We start from the raw sequence: 7,842 nt of genomic DNA on the forward strand, positions 1-7,842 counted from the left end.
TGTTATGATTGAGACCACCCAGTGTATATTAGAAAGCTCCTGCCTTTTAAAGTTTACTTGTTGCTCCAGATAACAGGGAGTTTGTAGTGTGCATCATGTCTGGTTTCTCATCATTGTCCAGAGCTATGTGCACAAGTAAGTAAATATTAGGTATTTGTTTTATGATATATTTGCCTGATTCTAGGTCATCACTTTTTTATCATTTGTTTTATACTTCAAGGATGGATTTCTGCAAGACCCCACACATTTAAAACAAGATTTGCATGAATTGCTAGTTGAAAAAGCTCTTAAAAATAAGCTCATTGAACCTTTAAACAGACATTTGAAACAAGGACAGGATGGAAAATTAAGCATTTTGTGATATTTCTTTAATTTACATCAAGAATAATAAAATACTTTTTTTCTGATACATGCAGTATATGCTGTCAAGTCACAAAACAATTTAATCATTTATCTAATAATGTTTATTTTATGAGAAATGCATGCTTGTAATAGTGCTTACCATCAAAAAGCACTATAAAAAGAAAACAGTTTAATGAAGTAAATGTGAATCGATTGAACATAATAATAGAGCAGAAAGTAAAGGCAGTGCTTCAGAGGGGCTTGGGTGAGTGAAGAGCATGAAATGAAGTTTCAGAATACTGAAGAGAGGAGGTAGATATGTAACTAGGGCTTCAGCATTTTCATTGATGGAGGTACTCATAGATTGTTTAGTTGAGTGATTGATTGATTGATTGAATGAATAATTTCAAGATAAAACAATACATTGCTTGTAATGTAACAGATATAAAGAGTAAAATTAACTACACAAGAAATCAAAATACAGGGTCTTTTTGTACATATATATTGGTGATTACTTAAGAAGTTTCACTATGCAAATTATGTTTTTTAGAATATGAAAAATAATGACAGTGTCACACAGTGGAACACATTTAAGAGCATATTGTTTTGTTAATACAATACATCCAAAACATTGACTTGTTTTCTTAAGTAAATTAAACACAATTTAACAAAAACAAATTCAATGAGTTACACACTTTTTTAATAAATGAAGTGCTTTTGAAAAATGAAATATTTGGAGCGAGCAGCATACTTTAGCTACTGTCATGGAAAAAACATCCCTCCATCTTCAAATAAGGCAGTCACAGAGTCCAAATGAGAATGCAGAGCATTTCTTTATTTGTACAGATTTATACACAAGTGTCACTTAAACAATCCATCTGCGAATATACTTATTCTAATTACCATTACCTCATCTAATACGTCATGTCATCTGACTCAATATACAGAACTATATTACTTCCTCCAGTCAACTAACACCACCAGTAATTTCTGACTTCCCCTTATTCTGAAGAAGCATGTTTTGTGGAATGTCTTATTGATCTTAACACCACTTTACAGGAAGGGTGTATGGGTTTTTATCTGTTTATCTCTGTTTTCTGGAGGGGTGTTCGTTACTCATTTACCTCATTATAGCCATGGAAATTTACTTGGTAGTTTCTCTAAAATGAGGCAGAGTTCTGTTGCAATTACAGCATTTAGTTAACACTTGAGATGCATTCAATCCTTTTCATTGTATTTAATAATTCATTTCTCATGGCTTCATATAAATATACTTGTAAACAATTGTTAAGGATTATTATATAGTTTTATAATTTTTGTGTTTTTTGTATGATCCCCTCTACTAAAGACAGAGTGGCATCCAGACAACTAAACATGACCCCCCTTGTGTCTACTGACTTCACTCTCAATGATATCTAGGATACCCTGTGTGATGAAACACCTCCTTATGGGGACACTGGCAACACCAACACAACCCTCAGCAACCTTCAGAGTCTTATCACAGAAGTTCCCCCATATCACATTAGGCTCAGCAGTCACACCCAGGTCTGCAAGTTTCTCACAAAAACTGCACGCAAACTCATTAAAAACAGCCATATCTTGGAGAATGGCCAGGTCCAGCCTCATTCTCCTAGTAAGTGGTAGACTACTGGACCTAAGCTGGATCTTCAGAGTAGCAACAACATATCGTTGGTCAGATCTCAATTTTTTGTAGACCCTCCAGGAACCAGGACCCAGCGAAAGTCAAGAAACATGGAGCCACTTTCACCACAATCACCAGACCAATGGGGACTGACACAATCCTCATAACCAGCTTTGTCAGTGCCAGTGTTCTTATTGAAGTCACCCATGACCAGAGGAGTGTCACCTCGTAGGCACATCATGTTGATTCATTACTATTTCAGTTAGCCATTGATGAAAAAACATAAGCAGTGTTTGAACATTTTTGATATTTGTAATGTAATCATTTATTTTTATTACCTCTCATCAATGCATCGCAACACCATTTTCACTAAGTCTTATACAAATTAGCTCTGTTATATGTTACAGTAATTCACTATAGTATTAGTGCTACATATAGTAGCTGGGTTTAGAAGTTCCTCCATCCATCCATTGTCCTACAGTAGATAGAATTGTGGAGAGCAAAATGGCACAATGGAACAAGCCCAGAAAGAAATGTTTTTCCACTTGAGAGGACATACAGTCAGAGTTGTGCAAGCTGGCAAAGAACATGCAAACTACATACAATAATCCACAAGGCTGTCTGTTATGATGCTGCACCACTTCTTTTAAAGCATAAATAGAACATTTTACATTTTCTAAAATAAATTTAAATATATTGAAACTTATCCTTTAAACGAAGTGACTGTAACTTGTGAAGGGTAAATTATCTTCTAAGCATTAATCTGGAAGTATTTCTCATTTAACATCACAAATATATGGGAATAAAACACATAAGTCAAATATTGATTGATATCATCTGCATTTGTAGGTTAAGAAACTGTTATGTGTTGCTGGGTTGTTAAGGAGGTACCAGGGCTGGAGGCAGCACAAAGAAAAAGCAAGAAAAGAGACAGGCTTGGCTAGACAGGAGACCTCCAGTTACTCCAGCATGAGAAAATAACCATCAGGGGGCACTATGTCACGTATGTGTACTGGGTGTCCTGGAAGGATATGGCTGGCTGATACAAAGAAAAAATGAGTTGATGCCTGTTCAGAGCATGGACAATAACAGGTAAGTGATTGTGCAGTTGTGCGGACCAGGCAATAGGATATATTAGAAGTTTCTGGAAAAATTCCCAACTGGCAAGTTTTAGCACAAAGCATTCAAGTGGTAAGTATCCCTATTTGTTCTGAGGAACAAGCAAGGTCTGGTACATTAAGGCTACCTGACATTTATATAGGTATTGGGGACAGGTCAGAGAACATTCTGAGGAGACTCCCACTAGACTTACTGAGGGTAACCTTGACTCTAGAAGCAATTCCAGAGTTGGTCACCTGTGATTTTTTAGTCAAGCCTGCCAGAACATCTCGCCCATCTGGTCTGGAGGAAAGAATATAAAGACATGGGCAACCTGATCACAGCCCTCGAACACAACCATGTCACCTCACAGATCAAACAGATTAAATGGCACACTGATCATCATAAATACCAGCAGGGGTGCGTTGCTAATCTGGAGCTTGCCTGTCACAATTCAGAACCTATAGTGCACCTTAAGAAGAAGCACATGGCACCTTCCCACTGCTACAAGAACTGGGAGTTAGAACACACCATTCCCAACTGTCCCTGTTTCAATGAGCCGATGTACTGCAGTTAGGTACGAGCAGAGAGGCACTGTTGTTTTACAAACACTCTGTGTCTTCCCCTGATGAGGTGGCAGGAGTTAATGGGCATAAGGTCTCAGCACTAATTTCTCTTGTCACTATATACACTTTTGCGACAATGGGAGTCTGAGTTGACCAGTCTAACCTATATTCACGGGAAACCCCGGCGATATAGGTCCAACCAATGTATTATCACATATAAAGGGCTAACCCAAAAAAATCATGGTGGCTGTCATGTGTAGCTCTTCCTACCCTGTAATCCTCAGGCACGACTGGTTGGACATTAAAAATAGAAGTATGCTTTCCACATCTAATAAAACACTGGGCCTAATTATTGATGGTAAAAATCTGTCACAAGCTGTTTCCATGACTCGTATACAACTGGCAGTTGAACAAGATCAGGTGGCTACTCGGTGAAAAAAGATTGATGTTCCAGAGGACGTGACAGCCCGGGACATAACTCTGCCCTTTGAGGTCCCCAATAACCCACTCATACAATTAAAGTTTAAATTAGACAAACACCGGCCTCCTGTAAATGGGAGCAGTGGAATGATGGTTCTCTGAAGTCTCCTTTGAATGTGGTGGATCTGATTGACTGACAATGCACAAATTATCCCATGCCTCAGGGACCCCATGTGACCAGATAGTTTCTTGACCTGTAGCCAGCAACCTCATGGTCCTGCATTGCCAAGGTACTTTCCATGCCAAAGTAGATGCACTGTGTTGTGTCTATGACCTCATGGCTCAGTTCGCCAATAGATCTTGGTTGGGGAGATTCTACTGTCACACACGTGCACTTGAGGAGCAAGTTAAGGGCTTATGTGAATGTAGTTCTCCACCGAGGCACTGTGTAATAACTATCTCTCTTCTTTCCCTTATACAGACAGAAAGACTGATGCATTTCCACCCCGACGTCACTTCTGGAAATGCCACCATCTTGGGCAGTCCAATTGAACCTCAGAATGACTCAACCTTTTTGCACTGCATGATGCATTTCCTTTACGCCTTTTCCATATCATTTAATATACCGGGTTTGCTGTACATCAATGGCTCTTGTTATAAATTGTACAGTTTTCTGTCACAGTTACATGCAGTTCTCTAGTTATTTACTTCAGCTGATTAGACAATTTGCTTAGCACTTACTCACACACAAGCTCACCCTCTTTTGTCTGCTGCATTAGGAGAAGCACCATAGGAACTTACTGTATATTTGTGTTCTTTAAGAAGTGAAGTAAATCAGCTCTAATTACAAGGCTGCTTGTGTGCATTCAGTGAGTATTTTCAACACAACTTAAAAAAATACTTATTAATTTTTTATTTCACTTATATAAATTGTATTCTGCTTATCCATCTTTTCACTTTACTGCAGTACCCATAAAACATTATGCATATACTTTAGATTCTTTTGGTTTCTTCCTGAAGCCAATAGCTGAGAAATATCAGAAAAGTAGCAGCATAAGCTTTAAATTTGTTTAGGTTGTGACTTAGCAGGGAAGGGCCTTTCAACCTGTTATTATTTAAGTTCCTGACAGTGAGAAATGTTTTACTTCAGCTCTCAAATGGTCACTTTTCTTCCCCATATGTAATAAAAATAATTTCTCATAACTTTCGCCATGATCAAAATTGAGCAGGTCTTTTTTTGTAATTATAGACAGATGACGAACTGCCTGGCCGGCATCCTCATGCGCTTTCTCTTTGATTTCTCTGCCCCCGATCAGGCCCCTAAAGCAGTTGACGATGACTCTCTGGCAATCGGGTGTTCAGTTTCACTCTACTTTGTTGCGTATTTCTGAGTAATGAGAGGTTGATTTAGGTAGGTCATTTTCTAGGCGGGTTACATTTCCTTTTTTGATCTTTTTTTTTTTTACAACGTCTCTCCAGCAAACCCCTCAAGAATCTGCAAAGCCTCATAATGCCACATAGTACAATATGTACAGCATTTCCCAGCACACAAAATGCAGTACCAAAATTTGGCTCTGAATTTTCTGAGTAAAGAAATAAATGTGCTGCACTGCAAGTTCAAATATGCACTGTTGGTGCTTTTGCTGTGGAAGGTAGGCAATGTTAAGTAGGTGAAATTCACTTTAGTGACTCTGGATTTTGGTAAAAGGCTGTAGCCTGGCATACCCCCATTGAATTCCAGACAATGTAAAACAAAAGAAAGAAATTAAACCTTCATGTCCGGTATAAGCATAATGCTGTACCTTGGCAGCTGAATTGGTCAGTACTTGCTTTATAATAGTACCTTTCATGGTAAAACATGTTACAAACAGCTATGATAAATAAGATAAATTCAGCTTTAAAGTGTTACAATAAGAGATTTTAGTGGTTTTATTTATAAAGAGACTGATTGGGTTATCTCTTCTAATATGCTGGTCTTATATATCCCGTTTGAGTTGTTAGTTCTTTTCCTGTAAGAGATGCGTGGCTACTTCAGTGCTGCCATGTGTTATAGAAGGTCTTGTCAGTATGCTGGGTGCCGTGCTGCTCTGACACATGCTACATTCTCTTTACCTTCACAAAGTGGGCGCTGTGTCTATAAACAGTGCAGCTTCCACTAATTTAGATAATTTTTTATTATCTTTTATTGTGTCTTGTAGGCAACACAGTATTAGAAGAAGGCTAATGTATGATGAAAAATGATCCTGTGTACTGTACACGCCAGTATGGTGAGTGATGGACAGCCTTAGAGGTCAACTGCTGCATGCTTATCCATCATTAGCCCAGCATTGTCATTCAGCATACGAACCCCTGCTGACAGAACATCTGTTGGCAGAACTCTTCTACAGTTTGTCAAAATGTTATCTGCATGCTGAAGAGATAATGTTCTGTGCCATTCATTCATTTTTATTCCCTCAGCCTTCAGCAAAATAAACCACGGCATATTATTTATCTTTGATGCTGTTTTTGTAACATGCTAGGGTGTAGCAGGTGAGCACTGGTGTGACTAAATCCTATATGTTCCAGAATATGTTGTATATTTAACTTCTGCATAGTTTTCTGCCATTTGTTCTCTGTGTTTTTGTGTGGGCTTTACTTTAGCAATGCTATACACAGTGATCCAGAATGAACATTAAATTGAGGAGAAACACGCTGCAAAGTCAACTAGAAAGTAGGAAAATATATACAGTTTTATTACCATCCATATCAAATGATCATCCATCCATTTGCTGATCCTACTTTTCCAATGCAAGGGACTGGGTAGCCAAAACGTATCCAAGCAGATACGAATATATGATGAATATCATCATGAGATGGGAATGTAGTGCATTACAAGACACACAACACATCTTATTTACTCAGACCAAACCAGTTTAGTGTCACCAACTCATTTTTCAGAATGTCTATGGACTGGTGGAAAGAACTGATGAGAGCATAAAATGCATGGCTGCTGAAAATCACTGTGCCATTTTGTCACCACAAGAATGCCATCCTTAATATGCAAAAGAGCTGAGAGGTCTTTTATCTGGATGATGAGGTATTGATGCAAGGTATTGATTTTTGATCCCAATCCTGGCTGCTCCCAACAAAGTTTGATCCTAATCTCCGCCATTCCCAAAAAATATCCGGCCGTTCCCTTCAACTTTCTCCCACTTCCGTGAAAGCTCCATCCAACTCCTAAATGCATTCCTGTTCTCCCCTCTAAATGGCATATGAAATGAGCACATAGCCTAACTGGGTTCTTTAAACATTCAAATCTAAAAGGGGAAAAACAAACCAGCCATCACTTTTAAAAACAATTATATATATTCACCACACAGTAATAACTGATTTGAAAATTCAGCTTAAAAAAGAACAAAAGATTCCATCTTATAATAGATATGCAAATGCTTTTGTTTTCTTCACTTCCAGCTGCATGTACTTTTACAGTAAACTACAGTAAAATTTACTTACTTTTCAAAAAGCAGTTTTCTCACAGGTTCGTTTATGCTGTCACCAACTGCTCATGACCACAAACCTAAGGTCTAACTACCTATGGCTGCTTACATCACTGTAACTTAGGCCCATGTTATCAAGTCCTGTGGATATCACAGGATTTCTGGGAGAAAGCAGATCTCTACCTGAATGTATACAGTACATTAGAATCAATGAAGCTTCAGGGCTAGGCCACAAAAGAATGCTATGCAAAATAAAGTTAAATTACCATTTTTGCTGTGAAAGCACAAAAAAGCACTT

The sequence above is a fragment of the Polypterus senegalus genome, chromosome 9, assembly GCF_016835505.1.
Source record: "Polypterus senegalus isolate Bchr_013 chromosome 9, ASM1683550v1, whole genome shotgun sequence".
NCBI classification, from domain to species: domain Eukaryota; kingdom Metazoa; phylum Chordata; class Cladistia; order Polypteriformes; family Polypteridae; genus Polypterus; species Polypterus senegalus.